The following is a 15,034-nucleotide window of genomic DNA, read 5'->3' on the forward strand; positions in this document are numbered from 1 at the left end:
AGCAATGATGCAGGTAATTATGGATAGATTCGGGCAAATAATTCAGTGACTCAGCTGCAGCAAGTGATTAAATCACTGCTGTGTATAAATACCATCTCCAAAATGGCAGATCTTGCACTATCTGATGACGATCCATTGATCGAAACCGGTCAAGGATTGATGACACAACTTCTGCTGACGTCATTTCCACCCTTTGGTATGCACGCTGGAACGCTGCGGCCATCTTGGTTCCTATTCATAGGCAGCAAGGCTGTATACACTGAGTGCCAGGTTATGGGCACTTTGCTTGTGAGTTTTATTCTTATAATTTCTCCACATCATTAAAGTTGTTTATGGTTTTACACCATGGGATGTTTGCTTTTGTTTCTGTTCACATGCTGAAACTTGGTTTACTGCCTGGGAGGAGAGGAGAAAGTTTAAAAGGCTATTTTGAAACTACACTGTCATTTATATCCACGCTGGTCATCATCCTATTGGTTACTATCAGCCAGAGCGCATGATTCCCAGGAATGAATATTGGTGCCATTCTTTCCATCAATCATTGGGCTAGTCCCAAACCAGGCACTTAAGAACAACCTAGAAATAGGTGGTTCATGGCTAACAGTGAGTACACATCCATGTGGGGCACCGATTGAGCACAGAGAAGCACCTGTCATTTTTTGCACGAAGTTCACCAATTAGTATTCAACACTTGGGCACTTTATTTTTCTGAATTAGGACTGAATGTTACAATTATTCACTTTGAATATGTGAAGCTTTATTACTTCTGTGTTGTCAAATTTAATGCACTTAATTTATGCGCGGTCCACATGGTATTTTGTTCATTTTTGTGTTATTGGTTCACAAATTAGGACTGGAGCGTATACTTATCAAAGTTGCATGAATATCTATTCCTAAGCGCAACAGCACTATATTTTTTTTATTGTTACAATAATAAAATGGCTTATAGTGCACCAAGCACAAAATGATTGCACCTAAGCACCAAATTCCCATCCCACACTCTAAAATAAAAAGTTATACAAATCCCCAAGAAAAATCCCCGTCATGTCCGAAAGGTCAACAAGGAGAGAAGGACGCTCACAGGCAGCTAAAAGAGGGCAAGCAGCCTCTGTGTCCACAGTGAAAAGTGGTAGTCATGGACATAGTGCATCCTCTGCAGGCAGGGCACGCGTGTCCTTTTTTACCATTGCTTGCCGTGTTATTGAGCCACAGCATGCAGAAGAGGTGGTGGAGTGGATAACTAAGCTATCCTCATCTTCCTCATCCTCTTTCACCCAGGCTCATAGTAGTTCGCCTTCCACCACAGCTGCCAAAATGGCCTATTTCACAGGCTGTTTGCCCACAGCTACTCCTTCCGTAGTCCCACCATCATGCATGAAGGAGTCACCTGAATTTGATCATGGTGTCAGTTCCATGCTGGAGGATGCGCAGGAATTTGAATTCTCCAACATTGGTTCCCAGGTTGAGGAAGGAAGTGACATGAACCTAGAGAGAGAGGGGATGCCAATGATGTACAAGAAATTGGCAGTTATGTTTGCCCAGCCACAGCATACTGCCAAATTGGCTCCAGTGACCAGGAGGGAGGTTGTAAGGGAATTCCTGTACGACAACTGGCTAATAGAAATGAGCATAGGCTTGCGCATGCACGCAAAATGCACGCACATGGGTGCACACACGCAGGAAAGTGCACAAGCCCAATGTCTCTAGAAACAGGTGTAAGTGGAGCCACCCTATTGCATTACACGACAAAGCTCCACTCCCACTGACTTCCAGAAGTTCATTGGTGTGGGCTTTTACTAACATATGTGCAGTAGACCGCAGCGTTGCTGCCTGCAGTCTCTGTTTGTTAGCAGATCAAGCGTGGCCAAAACACCAGCCGCTTGGTCACCGCATGCTTGACAAGACATATGACGACCTGCCATGCAGCCTATTGGCAACAACACCTGAAAGACCCACATCATAAAAAAGTGCAGACTTCTCCTTGATCCTCATCTGGGATCTCTACCCTTACTATACCTCAAGTCTTCTCAACAGCCTCCACTGAGAGGGATGATGGTATAGTAATTGGTGCCACAGGTCCTTGCACCTAATCTGCTAGCAGTACACCACTTGTTGATTTCATGAGGCAAATTTTGCCACCTCAATTGCTGAACCGTAAAAAAAAAAATACTGTCCCACATATCCACATGATCAGTGTCTAAATGCTAGCTTGGCCAAATTGTTAGTGTTACAACTTCTGTCTTTCCATCTGGTGGACTATGCCCCCTTCCATGAATTTGTGGAATGTGCTGTACCACAATGGCAGGTTCCGAAAAGAAATTTCTTTTCACGTAATGCCATTCCAGCTCTGTACCATCATGTGGAAGGCAATGTTTTGGTCTCGTTGAAGAGGGCGGCCAGCAGCAAGGTCCACATTACTGCTAATACGTGGTCCAGCAGACATGGTCAGGGACTTTACATTTCCCTCAGGGCACACTGGATAAATTTGCTGGCAGCTGGGAAGGATGCTGAAAAGGGTTCAGTGCTGGAACTTGTTCCGCCACCACGCCTCCAAAAAGCTGGTGGTGATTCTGCCACATTTGTCTGCTCCACCCCCTCATCTTCTTCTATGGCCTCTTCTGCTGAAATGTCCTCAGTGCTCTATAAGTGTTCAAGAGGCTACACAAGCAGTCATGTTAAAAGATGCCACGTGGTACTTCAGCTAGTCTGTCTAGGGGACAGGAGCCCCACCGGTTCAGAGATTCTGTCAGCTCTGCAGGGGCAGGCTCAGAGGTGGTTGACACCACGGCAGCTTGAGCCAGGAATGGTTGTATGCGACAAAGGCACCAACCTTCTCTCCGCCCTCCAACAGGGACACTTGACACATGTTCCACACTCAGCACATGTCTTGAATTTGGTGGTGCAGCATTTCTTTATCAGGTACCCAGGCTTACAAGATCTTCTGAGGCAGAACAGAAAAGTATGTGGCCATTTTTGGCCAGTGTTTGGCTGGCTGACATTCAACAGGAATGCAACCCACCCACCAATCACCTCATTTGTGACATGCTCAACTTTTGGAACTCAATATTGGCAATGCTGCAGTTACTCTCATCAAGAATAGCTGTAAGGGTTTACAGTGCAGAGGCACCAACACCCAATGTCCATTTTTCAACACACTGTGTGAAAAATTTTTAGAGCAGGGTCCAATCCTGCACTCGTCAAGAATAACTCTGAAGGGTTACATTGTAAAGGCCCCACCAACTGTTCGCGGGCCAAACATCCCACAATGTTCTACGCTCCCACAGTCGTCACACCACACTATAGAAGACAGAGGGGAGAATACTCTCCCTGAAAATAACTAAATAAATAATAATTCAAAAAATGTGGCAGAATCACCACCAAATACCAAATAAAAATTAAAAACAAACATTAAACAAAACAGCATGGGTTCCCCCCTATTCCTTCCCAAACCCTTTAGGTCTGATAGGAAGGTTAGGAGGGACACAGTAAAAAATTCAAAATAAAAAGTGTGGGATTCCCCCTAAAGCCATACCAGGCTCTTTAGGGGAAATCCCACCTCCCAAAAATAGGGGGAAGCATAGGGCCTCCCTACTTTCCTACCAGACTCTTAATCTTAGCACAGGCCTGGAAGGCCAGGAAAGGGGGGGGGGGGGGTGAATGAACAAGTCTCTTCCCCATAACCCTTGCCCAGTGGTTGTGCAGGTCTGCAAGCAGGGGGGCTCATTGGCATCAGGGTACCCCTTTAAATAAGGGGGTACCCTGATGCTGCTCCCCCCTTGTAAATGAGCAAGGGGTACTTGTACCCCTATTCATTCACTAAAGGGCTAAATTGTAAAAAAATAAACACGCCAGACAATCTTTTTTTGAACAAACAAAAAACAGTTTTTGACAAGTCCATAAAAAAAAAAGCCAAAAAATGGTTCCATTATTGCAATTCATTGTCAATCATGGTGCCCAGCATTGTTATGACGACGATGACTTGCTCAGTTATTTTTTTTATCAGCCCTTTGGCTGATCAAAAAAATAAAAAGATCTATCTATGAACCAAATCTTTGTTCAGACTCAACCTTTAGCTTATCCCTAGTAACAAGTCAGGAGAGCAATCGAATGAAAGAGCTTTGTCACTCTACAGTATATAGGTGGTGTCTGAATAAGGCTTAAGACCAGGTATTATTTAAAGGAAAGCTGTACATTTCAAAAGAATAAAAACTACTGTTGAAGGAACATTAAAATGTTCAAGAGATTTTAGTTATTAGGTCTACATCTACTTTAAGTAATGTTTGTTTAAAACATTGGTGGTTCTATATTGTTCTTTATTCAATACCAAAAAACACATTTGGATTGCTTTACAAAGTAGTTGCCAATCGATAGACATTTTCAAAATTTCTAAAGATGATAGTCTATGCTTTAGTTAATTACCCCTTTGTTTTATCTGTAATGTTCCTTTCCTTAGGGCACTCACACTGCAGAACCTCACAACTCACATGGAAGGCATTGTGGTGTGCTGCCTATTTAAAAAATGCCAAGTATTCACTGTGTTCTGGTGCATTGACAGCCAAAGCAAAGTGTACGAGCTGCGTTGTCTCAATGCACATCATTGTGTGTAGCACTCTCCTAGATAATTGCTAGGTTTAGATAGACAGATTGACTATGTGTTTTGATAGGTAAATTAGTTGTCACACTTTAGTCCATGTGGTTGTGATTGTTGTTAGGAAAAAGCATAGTTTGCACACTGTGATCAGTGTTTCTGTGTTCTGCTCAATGTGTGTTCAGCTGCTGCCAGCCTGATAGCTCCATCAGCATCCAGAAAGCTGGAGAATCTTCTGGATCATAGGTGTGGATCTATGGCAGCATGAATATTGATACATCCCCAGCCTATCCCAGAGAGGCAGGTTCTGATGGCATGCTTGGAGACTGTACATATTCAGTGAGCACACTGGGCTCTGGGTCTTTTCCTGGATAGGATTAGTCCAGCCTACAGTGGGCACGCTGCCCTTCCAGGCAATGCTACTACATTGGCTATAATGAGGCCTCAGATGCCTGAATGCTGAGACCCGGGTTCTGCTAGAGCTGACTGAGGGACCTTCTTCTGAAAATCTGGACTGGTATCACAGAGGAAAGCAACCAGTTCTCACATGTACAGTCAGGTCCATAAATATTGGGACATAGACACAATTCTAACATTTTTGGCTCTATACACCACCACAATAGTTTTGAAATGAAACAAACAAGATGTGCTTTAACTGCAGACTGTCGGCTTTAATTTGAGGGTATTTACATCCAAATCAGGTGAACGGTGTAGGAATTACAACAGTTTGCATATGTTCCTCCCACTTGTTAAGGGACCAAAAATAATGGGACAGAATATAATCATAAATCAAACTTTCACTTTTTAATACTTGGTTGCAAATCCTTTGCAGTCAATTACAGCCTGAAGTCTGGAACGCATAGACATCACCAGACGCTGGGTTTCATCCCTGGTGATGCTCTGCCAGGCCTCTACTGCAACTGTCTTCAGTTCCTGCTTGTTCTTGGGGCATTTTCCCTTCAGCTTTGTCTTCAGCAAGTGAAATGCATGCTCAATCGGATTCAGGTCAGGTGATTGACTTGGCCATTGCATAACATTCCACTTCTTTCCCTGAAACTCTTTGGTTGCTTTTGCAGTATGCTATGGGTCATTGTCCATCTGCACTGTGAAGCGGCGTCCAATGAGTTCTGAAGCATTTGGCTGAATATGAGCAGATAATATTGCCCGAAACACTTCAGAATTCATCCTGCTGCTTTTGTCAGCAGTCACATCATCAATAAATACAAGAGAACCAGTTCCATTGGCAGCCATACATGCCCACGCCATGACACTACCACCACCATGCTTCACTGATGAGGTGGTATGCTTAGGATCATAGGAAGTTCCTTTCCTTCTCCATACTCTTCTCTTCCCATCACTCTGTTACAAGTTGATCTTGGTCTCATCTGTCCATAGGATGTTGTTCCAGAACTGTCAAGGCTTTTTTAGATGTCGTTTGGCAAACTCTAATCTGGCCTTCCTGTTTTTGAGGCTCATCAATGGTTTACATCTTGTGGTGAACCCTCTGTATTCACTCTGGTGAAGTCTTCTCTTGATTGTTGACTTTGACACACATACACCTACCTCCTGGAGAGTGTTCTTGATCTGGCCAACTGTTGTGAAGGGTGTTTTCTTCACCAGGGAAGAGTTCTTTGGTCATCCACCACAGTTGTTTTCCATGGTCTTCCGGGTCTTTTGGTGTTGCTGAGCTCACCGGTGCGTTGCTTCTTTTTAAGAATGTTCCAAACAGTTGTTTTGGCCACGCCTAATGTTTTTGCTATCTCTCTGATGGGTTTGTTTTGTTTTTTCAGCCTAATGATGGCTTGCTTCACTGATAGTGACAGCTCTTTGGATCTCATCTTGAGAGTTGACAGCAACAGATTCCAAATGCAAATAGTACACTTGAAAAGAACTCTGGACCTTTTATCTGTTCATTGTAATTGGGATAATGAGGGAATAATACACACCTGGCCATGGAACAGCTGATTAGCCAACTGTCCCATTATTTTTGGTCCCTTAACAAGTGGGAGGCACATATGCAAACTGTTGTAATTCCTACACAGTTCACCTGATTTGGATGTAAATACCCTCAAATTAAAGCTGACAGTCTGCAGTTAAAGCACATCTTGTTTGTTTCATTTCAAATCCATTGTGGTGGTGTATAGAGCCACAAATGTTAGAATTGTGTTGATGTCCCAAAATTTATGGACCTGACTGTACATAGGTCTTGTTTTGGAGTATCCCACAACCCTTGTTTTTGGAGTATTCCCAAAATAAATAACTGTCTACTTTAACTGACAATTGTGCAATCATGCAATGCTGTACATAAATGAAATGTATATCCTTTTTTCACAAAAATAGAGCTTTCTTTTGGTGCTATTTGATAACCTCTGGGGTTTGCGCTATAAACAAAAGACTGAAAAGTTTTTTTAAAAAACAATATTTTCTCATTTCTATCATAAAAAATATCCAATATACTCAAATTGCATAATAAATGTAGGCCAAAATATATTTTGCTACATGTCTTTGGTAAAAAAAAAAATCCCAATAACTGCATAATAATTGGTTTGTATGAAAGCCATAGTGTCTACAAACTATGGTATAGATATTGGAATTTACACCATGTTTTGCTATACGGCGCCGCGCTAGTTTACCTGACAATTGCGCGGTCATGCAATACTGTACATAAATGAAACTTTTTAACACAAACAGACCTTTCTTTTGGTGGTATTTGATCACCTCTGGGGTTTGTTTTTTGCGCTATAAACAAAAGACCAGAAATTTTGAAAAAAACTATATTTTCTCATTTCTGTCATAAAAAATATCCAATAAACTCAAAAAAACTAACTGTTTTGGTTTGTTCATTTTCTAAAAACTTATGGCAACAAATGAGATCTGCAAACTACTTACCGTATTTTTCGCCGTATAAGACGCACCTGACCATAAGACGCACCTAGGTTTTAGAGGCAGAAAACAGGAAAAAAAAATTCTGAACTAATGGACTGCAGACACAGTACAGGAGATGACCAGAGACTGCGGACAGCACAGGGATGACCAGAGACTGCGGACAGCACAGGGATGACCAGAGACTGTGGACAGCACAGGGATGACCAGAGACTGCGGACAGCACAGGGATGACCAGAGACTGCGGACAGTACAGATGACTGCTGACCTTTAGGGAGGTGGGGAGCGGGTACCTGAATTTGACAGGTACCCGCTCTTACTTCCGCAGAGTTTTTGTTTGATCTTACCTGTTCCTCGATCCAGCCGCGCGCTGTCTTCCCGGCTTCTGTAATGGCGCTCGGCATGACAGCCGGGTGCCCAGTGCGCATGAGCGAGAAGCACTTGCGCTTTGTGATTGGTCCGGCGGCTTCTGGGATCTGTCATGTGTCCCAGGTACCGCCTTACCATTCACAAAAAGCACCGCTTCTTGCGCATGCGCACTTGGCACCCGGCTGTCATGCCCAGTGCCCACACTACAGAAGCCGGGAAGACAGCACGCCGCTGGATAGAGGAACAGGTAAGGTTCCGCTGCAGAGCTGAGCGGCCGGCCCGGTATTCTGACACGGCCGCGGTGGAAATACCGGACCGGCCGCTCCATATTCGCTCCATAAGACGCACTGACATTTCCCCCCCAGTTTTGGGGAAGAAAAAGTGCGTCTTATACGGCGAAAAATACGGTACCATGCTTCTTAACAAATTCCTTGCAATGTCTACTTTCCAAAAAGGGGTCATTTGGGGAGTGTCATACTATTCTGTTATTTCAGGGCCTCCGAAACTGAGGTCATTGGTCTTTGGGGTCTAGTACACAGCTAGAGTACCAAAAAGTCTCTCACGTGGTATTTCCATACTCGGGAGAAGTAGCAGAATGCATTTTGGGGAGTAAATCCACATATACCCCAAAAAATTGGGGGGGGGGTTATTTTCCAAAAACTTGTGGTAAAAAAAATAAATTCTTCTAATGACTCAACATGCCTCTCAGCAAATAGTTTGGGGTGTCTACTTTCCAAAAAGGGGTCATTTGAGGGGGGGGGCATTTTCTGCCAAGCATTAGAAATTTGCCACACATCACTCACTCTTCTAACCACCTGAAGACCAAGCTTTTTCTGACACTTTTTGTTCACATGAAAAAATCTGTATTTTTTGCTAGGCAATTACATTTATCCCCATTATATAAAACATTATATATTTTTCACCCTAGTAAATAAAATGGTGGGTGCTGCCATTCTTATGTAAGATAGTGCTCGCGCAGCGTTTTTTTTCAAATTCAAATGTTTTGAAAAAAATACACTTTTGGACTCAAAGTCCAGTGTACCAGTATGTCACTGATCCTTGTTGGGTATATTTGCTATGTTCTTTCTTTTATGCAGCTTGTGGGTTGAATGAAATTAAGAGAAGAAGTCTCTGCCAGGAAAGGTGTGTCGTATGCCCACCATCAGAATATACCACCCTGCATCCACCCACTTGTAATGGTGGGCACAATGAAATGTTATTTTTTTCACTCAGCCCATGGTCTGAACGAAAAAAAAGAACATAACAGATTCCTCTATTCACATTGATCAATGTGGATTAAGAAATCTCTGCCAAAAATTTTTTTTAAAATATATGCCGAAGCATAGGGGCCATCCACCCACTGGCCACCCCAGGCCCCCCATATATGTTCTTTTTTAACTGGGGATGAAATATCTCATCCAACAGCACTGCACACATTTATATATGTATATTCTGAGAGCAAGACCCTGTTGCTGTCAAAATAAACAGATCGGTGCTGCAGCTTAATTGCATTCCTGCAAAGAAAACAGCAATGATTACCAAAATACTGTAACTCAATAAAACAGCTTTTTTTGTTGAAATATGTGCCAAAAATTATTATAAAATATATATGCCAAAGCATAGGGGCCATCCACCCACTGGCCACCCCAGGGCCCCATGCTTGGGCATATATGCTCCTTTTTAACTGTGGATGGTTAACAAAACAGTAATAATGAAACTGTAACAGTAAAATAGTAACTATTTTTTTTTTTTTTTTTTTTACTTTTTTATTTATTTTTTACTTTTTTTTTACTTTTATCTAGATGGTAGGGTCTCTAAAAATACGATAGCCAGTTTCCTGACTATCTAACATCTTTCTGGACCCTGTGTGAGAATGGTGAATATGTGCCCTGAACTGTGCCGTACTGTACCCTATATTAATAGTCCACTAGTGTATGATAGCAACGGAAGCAGTCCTTGAGGCAGAGTCCAGGTTGTTCAGGACAGGAGGTACAAAAAAAGCGGGCATCACACCTAATACCTTGTCTGCTACAGACATGACATCTTTTTTGGGGTGCCTTTTGGGTCTGGGTACCAGGAACGGCATCAGGAAAATGCCTCTCATGCAGCTGGCCCACTGCATCTGTGTTGGGGGTTTGGGCCACAGCACCTCCTGGATACAAAAGGGCCATGATGATTTCTTCCTAGAATTTTAGGAAGAATCCACTTCGTCCAGTTGCTTTGTAAAGCAAAAAAGAGCTAATATAAACAAATAGACACTTTTTTACACAGTGTCTGGCTTTTCGCGAAACTAAGTATGGCTTCATCATCTGGTCATTAAAGTCCACCCTTCCCATGTTAAGGTTGTAGTCGTGGACATGGAGGGGCTTCTTAACAACACCAGCTGCCGTGGAAATTTGGATGGCTGTGTCTGCGTGAATGGAAGACAGGATGAAAACATCCCGTTTGTCCTTCCACTTCACTGTGAGCAATTCACCATTTATTAAGCAGGCCTTTTCCCTCTAAGATGGGTGTTTACAAGCCAATGGGGGAAATTAGGTCACAGTGCCACATGCGCCAATTCCAAGACTGTATAAATGACAAAACAGTGGCACGCTTGAATAAAAATTGTCCATGTATAAGTGGTACCCCATATGGAAAAAGGGTGACACCAAGTCCCAAACTATTTTGCCACTGCTCCCCATGTAGTCTGGGCATCCGGGGGGCTCCATGTAACTATCTTTTCCCTTGTAAATCCGAAAACTTATATGTATAGACTGTTGCCTTCTCACAGGTCTTATACATCTTGACTCCATACCGGGCACGCTTGCTGGGGAGAAATTGTTTGAATGCAAGGCGGCCAGAAAAACTAATGAGGGACTCATCAACATAAATGTTTTGCTAAGGAGTATACACATCTGCAAATTTGTGGTTAAGATGATTTACAAGGGGCCGAATTTTGTGGAGTCAGTCAAATTCAGGGTCACCCCGTGGACGACAGAGTGTATTGTCGTTGAAATGCATAAATTGCATTATATTCATATCTATGCCTGGCCAAGGCAGCAGAGAACACGGGCATATGATGAATCGGGTCTGTGGACCAATACAACCGCAATTCATTTTTTTTAGTAATGCCGATGTTGAGGGTTAGGCCCAAAAAGACTTTAAATTCAGAAACCGTAACAGGTATCCATGCAAATGGTCTGGCAAGTTAGAATCTGGGTTGGCAGCGATAAATTGTTGTGCCTATAAATTGCATTGATCCACAATCGATGCATACAGATCTTCTGTGAAAAACAGGTCCAAAAAATCAGATTAGTTAAATTTGCTGTTTCCACCTGAATTGTGGATTGGGCAGTGAATGGGGGAAGTACAGGTGCTGCAGAATTTGTGTGCTGCCAATCAGGTTTTGCAAGCACATCCAGAAGGACACTATGGGTGCTACAGGCTTGTGTATGAATTCTTGGTGGCTGCAGGACACTACTTGTGCTAGCCACCACACCAGCTTGTACTGCATTTATGGGACTCGCCATATCACCAAGTGATACTGCAGTGCTAGTATGTATAAGACCAGGATGTACTAGGCCGCTGGTGCTCACCAGTTCACAAAAAGGTTGAGGGGCACTAGTACTGGCACTCTGCTGCATATGAGAATCATCATGCAATTGTACCACCTCAGCAACCTGTGAAAGGGGTCAGGTACACTTGACCTTAGCAGGGACCTCTACTCCTTCATCTGAGCTATCTGTCAGGGTGCCGCTGCTGTCTACAGGTTTGTATTCTGAGCCTGATTCTGTCAGTGAGGCTTCCCCTTCGCTCTCATCTGACATGGTCAGAATCCTGTAGAGCTCTTCACTAGAGTACCTTTCGTTGGACATTTTGGTCACTAAATGTTTAAGTACCTAGTGCGACTCACAGGAAAAAGAGCACCTGGCTGTCAAGGACTGCTTGAACCACTACTAAAAAAATGTACCTGCAAGTGCTAGCAGAGATCAGATCTGATTCTGTGAACACTGTGGTTTTTTGTGCAATGTATCAAGTGACAGTGATCTACTGACACTGCACTTGCTGGGGGAGAAGGAGGGGGGAAAGCATAAGGGCTAAACACAGGTGCTGGCAGTTGGTGGGGTTGATCCTGCTAATGCTGAGTTTATGGGGATACTATACTATTGTGAACGCTGGTATAGTTCTGATCTGATCAAAGATATTGATCTATTCAGACACTATACTAGCAATGAAGGTTTATTTTGTATGTGAGCATGATACTGGCAATCAAAGGGTTAAATGTGATGACTGATGTAGTGGCAGCAATCTGACGCTATCTGGGAGGGACGCTAACTGACGCTAACGCTATCTGAAGTCTCCAGTGACACTAACAGTGATCAGTAAAAAAATCTGTACACTGTACTAATGACAGTGGTGACAGGACGGTGCAGGGGTTAACTGGGGGTGATCAGGGGGTTAAATGTGACCTATCAGTGCTTTTACTGTAATCGTGTAGTGCTTTTACTCATATATATCTGCTTTCTTCTCTCTCTGGAATGGAATGTGCCCAGGGTAAGAATATGGCATCATTTCCTGTACCTGTGTAATGGTAAACACAGGTACAAGAAGATCTGTGATAGGACAGGGATCAATCAGCAGATCTAGGCCGAACATCACTGGCCTGAATCTGCTGATTGATTGGTCAGGCACCAAATCATGGCACTGCTGGGTCGGCAGGCGTGCACGCGTGCCCCCTCAGCCCGTGATTACTGCGTGAGAGCAAATCACGCATATATATATATATATATATATATATATATATATATATATATATATATATATGTGTGATTTTGTGCAGGAAGCCCACCCTGTAGAAGTAATTCTGCTATAGGGCAGAGCTAAAGCGGTTAAAGTGCATGCTATAACACAACACTAAGGTATAAATGCAAACTTAATTAACATGCTTTACATTTCACTTGGTGCACCTTGCAGCCAATGATCTTGATACATTAAGCACTAAATATCTCAATCTGTGTAACATTTCCTATGGGCTATAGCGGTGACAACACAATAAAATGTCAGGGATTCTGCCCCTTCCAGTATATTACATGCTACCAACCCAGAAACAAAGATCCCTCCTCCTGAGCTGTAGCTTATGAAATAGGACAGCTAGATAAGGAGACCTGCTGATGTAATGGTACTTTTAGCTAATGAAAGTTTTAATGCATGTCTCAGCAATGTCCCTACTGAGCTAAGTCTTTATTTTGATGCCTTGACTTCCACTTTAAACCTTACTCCACTAACAATAGAAACTCTGATAGAAATAAATCACTGCCACTATATGCAGCTGCCCAATCCTTTGAAAAATGGATAAATGTAAGGGCCTTTGTAATAAAACTAAAAATTCCATTTTAAAAGCACAATGAAATGAAACGAAAAATTATCCTTTGGCCTTTTAAAATACATTGGTTTTACAATATAAATACTGTGTGTTATTAGAGTAGCAAGACAGGGTATTTATCAGGGTTATTTCAAAAGTCCTCCTCTTTAAATATTTCTGTAATGTATTGATTAATGACTCTGCCATTATCTGTGTTCTTGGAACAGGAAGGCACTGAGTTGCTAAATATCACATCTGAAAACCTGCTTTATTCACAAATGTCTGACATTTTAGGAGTATAACTTTAATTGATTTGGTTCAGTAGAACAAAATGTCCTTTAGTAAACTGTTGCTATGCACCAATGTTCAAGTCATCCATTAAAATAAAATATGCATCTCTGCTCAAATATGTCCATAACACAAGAGTATAGTATAACACTTTCTTAAGGTAATACCTTAACCTGAAAATAACAACTACTACACACAATATCATGAATAAAGATGATCCGTTTTTTTCTAAGGTAATAGATAATCACTGACTGACCTTGCTTATTTCAGTACGATCAAGTAATTACCAGAACATAACGGGGAACTCTAAATAGGCCGTGTCACCAGACCATTCATTTCAACAACAATCATTCCAAAAGATTTTATGTGTGTTTAGTGTATTTTATACATCCTTATACATACTTCTGAGCCTTTAAACACCTCCAGAGACAGGAGACACAGGCAGAGTTGGGTGATCTGGGTCAGCAATGAGCAAGGAAGAAATCACCAATTTCAAGAACAAGGTGGTGGCAAGAAATCACAGCACTGGCCTCTAAGGCTAGGTTCACATCTGTGCGGGTTGTGCCACTGCGCATCCGCATGAAAATCCGTGCAGCCGCACCACCCTCACAGAGAAATGCGGACCCATGGGCTGGTGCCATTACTTCTAATGGCATGCCGCCCGCACTGGAAAATGCAGCCGTAAAGGGAACCTAGGTTCCCATGCGGGCTGCATTTTCAGAAGAAGTGCAGGGACTTCTTCTCTGTGTGTCATGGGGCACGGGAGTCCATTCAAATCAATGGGCTCTCGTGCCCACTCAAAATGCATCCCTCACGGCCGCATATATGTGAACCAGGGCTAAGGAGGGACTTGTGTGTATGCCCAACACAAGGTGTGCACTCCTTGCATGCAAATGCATGCTTGGTGTCATCACTACACACTCTGGGTTCTGTGTGTGTCACACTGAATGCAGAAAGGAGGGATCAGTTCCCTGGAGGTACTGTACCAGTTATAATGGGAGACAAAGGTGATACCATAGCACAGCCATGTTTTGTCTGTAAAAAACTATCCTTGTATTTGAAAAAGGTGGTGTTGAAAGAAAGATCCAGCAAGGAACATACTTGACCTGGCTTGAGTTCTGTTTAGCTGTCAAGAGTTGTACTGCATATCATATGTTTCCTTACAGTCTTAATAGCCTCTGCAGTTATTAAACAAGAGAAAGGGTATGTGACATCAAATGACATCTGGCTCTAACTTCAATCCATGTACCTTGTTACCAAACTCTTAAGAGTTCTGAATTTGGTGCATTATATTGCCAACAAAAGGTGATAGGACAGTAGCCAGCAGGGGCAGACTGACAACTCATGGGGCCCTCGGGCAGTAGGGCATCATGGGGCCCCTGTGTCCTTGTCTAAACTCCAAAAAGCCTATGAAAAAGGTACCAGGGGCATCACATGGGGCCCCCTACTGACCCCGGGCCCTCGGGCAGTGCCTGAGTTTCCAAATGGTCAGTCCACCCCTGGTAGCCAGGTACTTTGCAATGTTATATGTGACAGGGTTGTTGCTGCTGACAACCAGTCAG

Source organism: Staurois parvus, unplaced genomic scaffold (assembly GCF_062004578.1).
Source record: "Staurois parvus isolate SC_StPar_1 unplaced genomic scaffold, SC_StPar_1.0 ptg000546l, whole genome shotgun sequence".
Taxonomy (NCBI): domain Eukaryota; kingdom Metazoa; phylum Chordata; class Amphibia; order Anura; family Ranidae; genus Staurois; species Staurois parvus.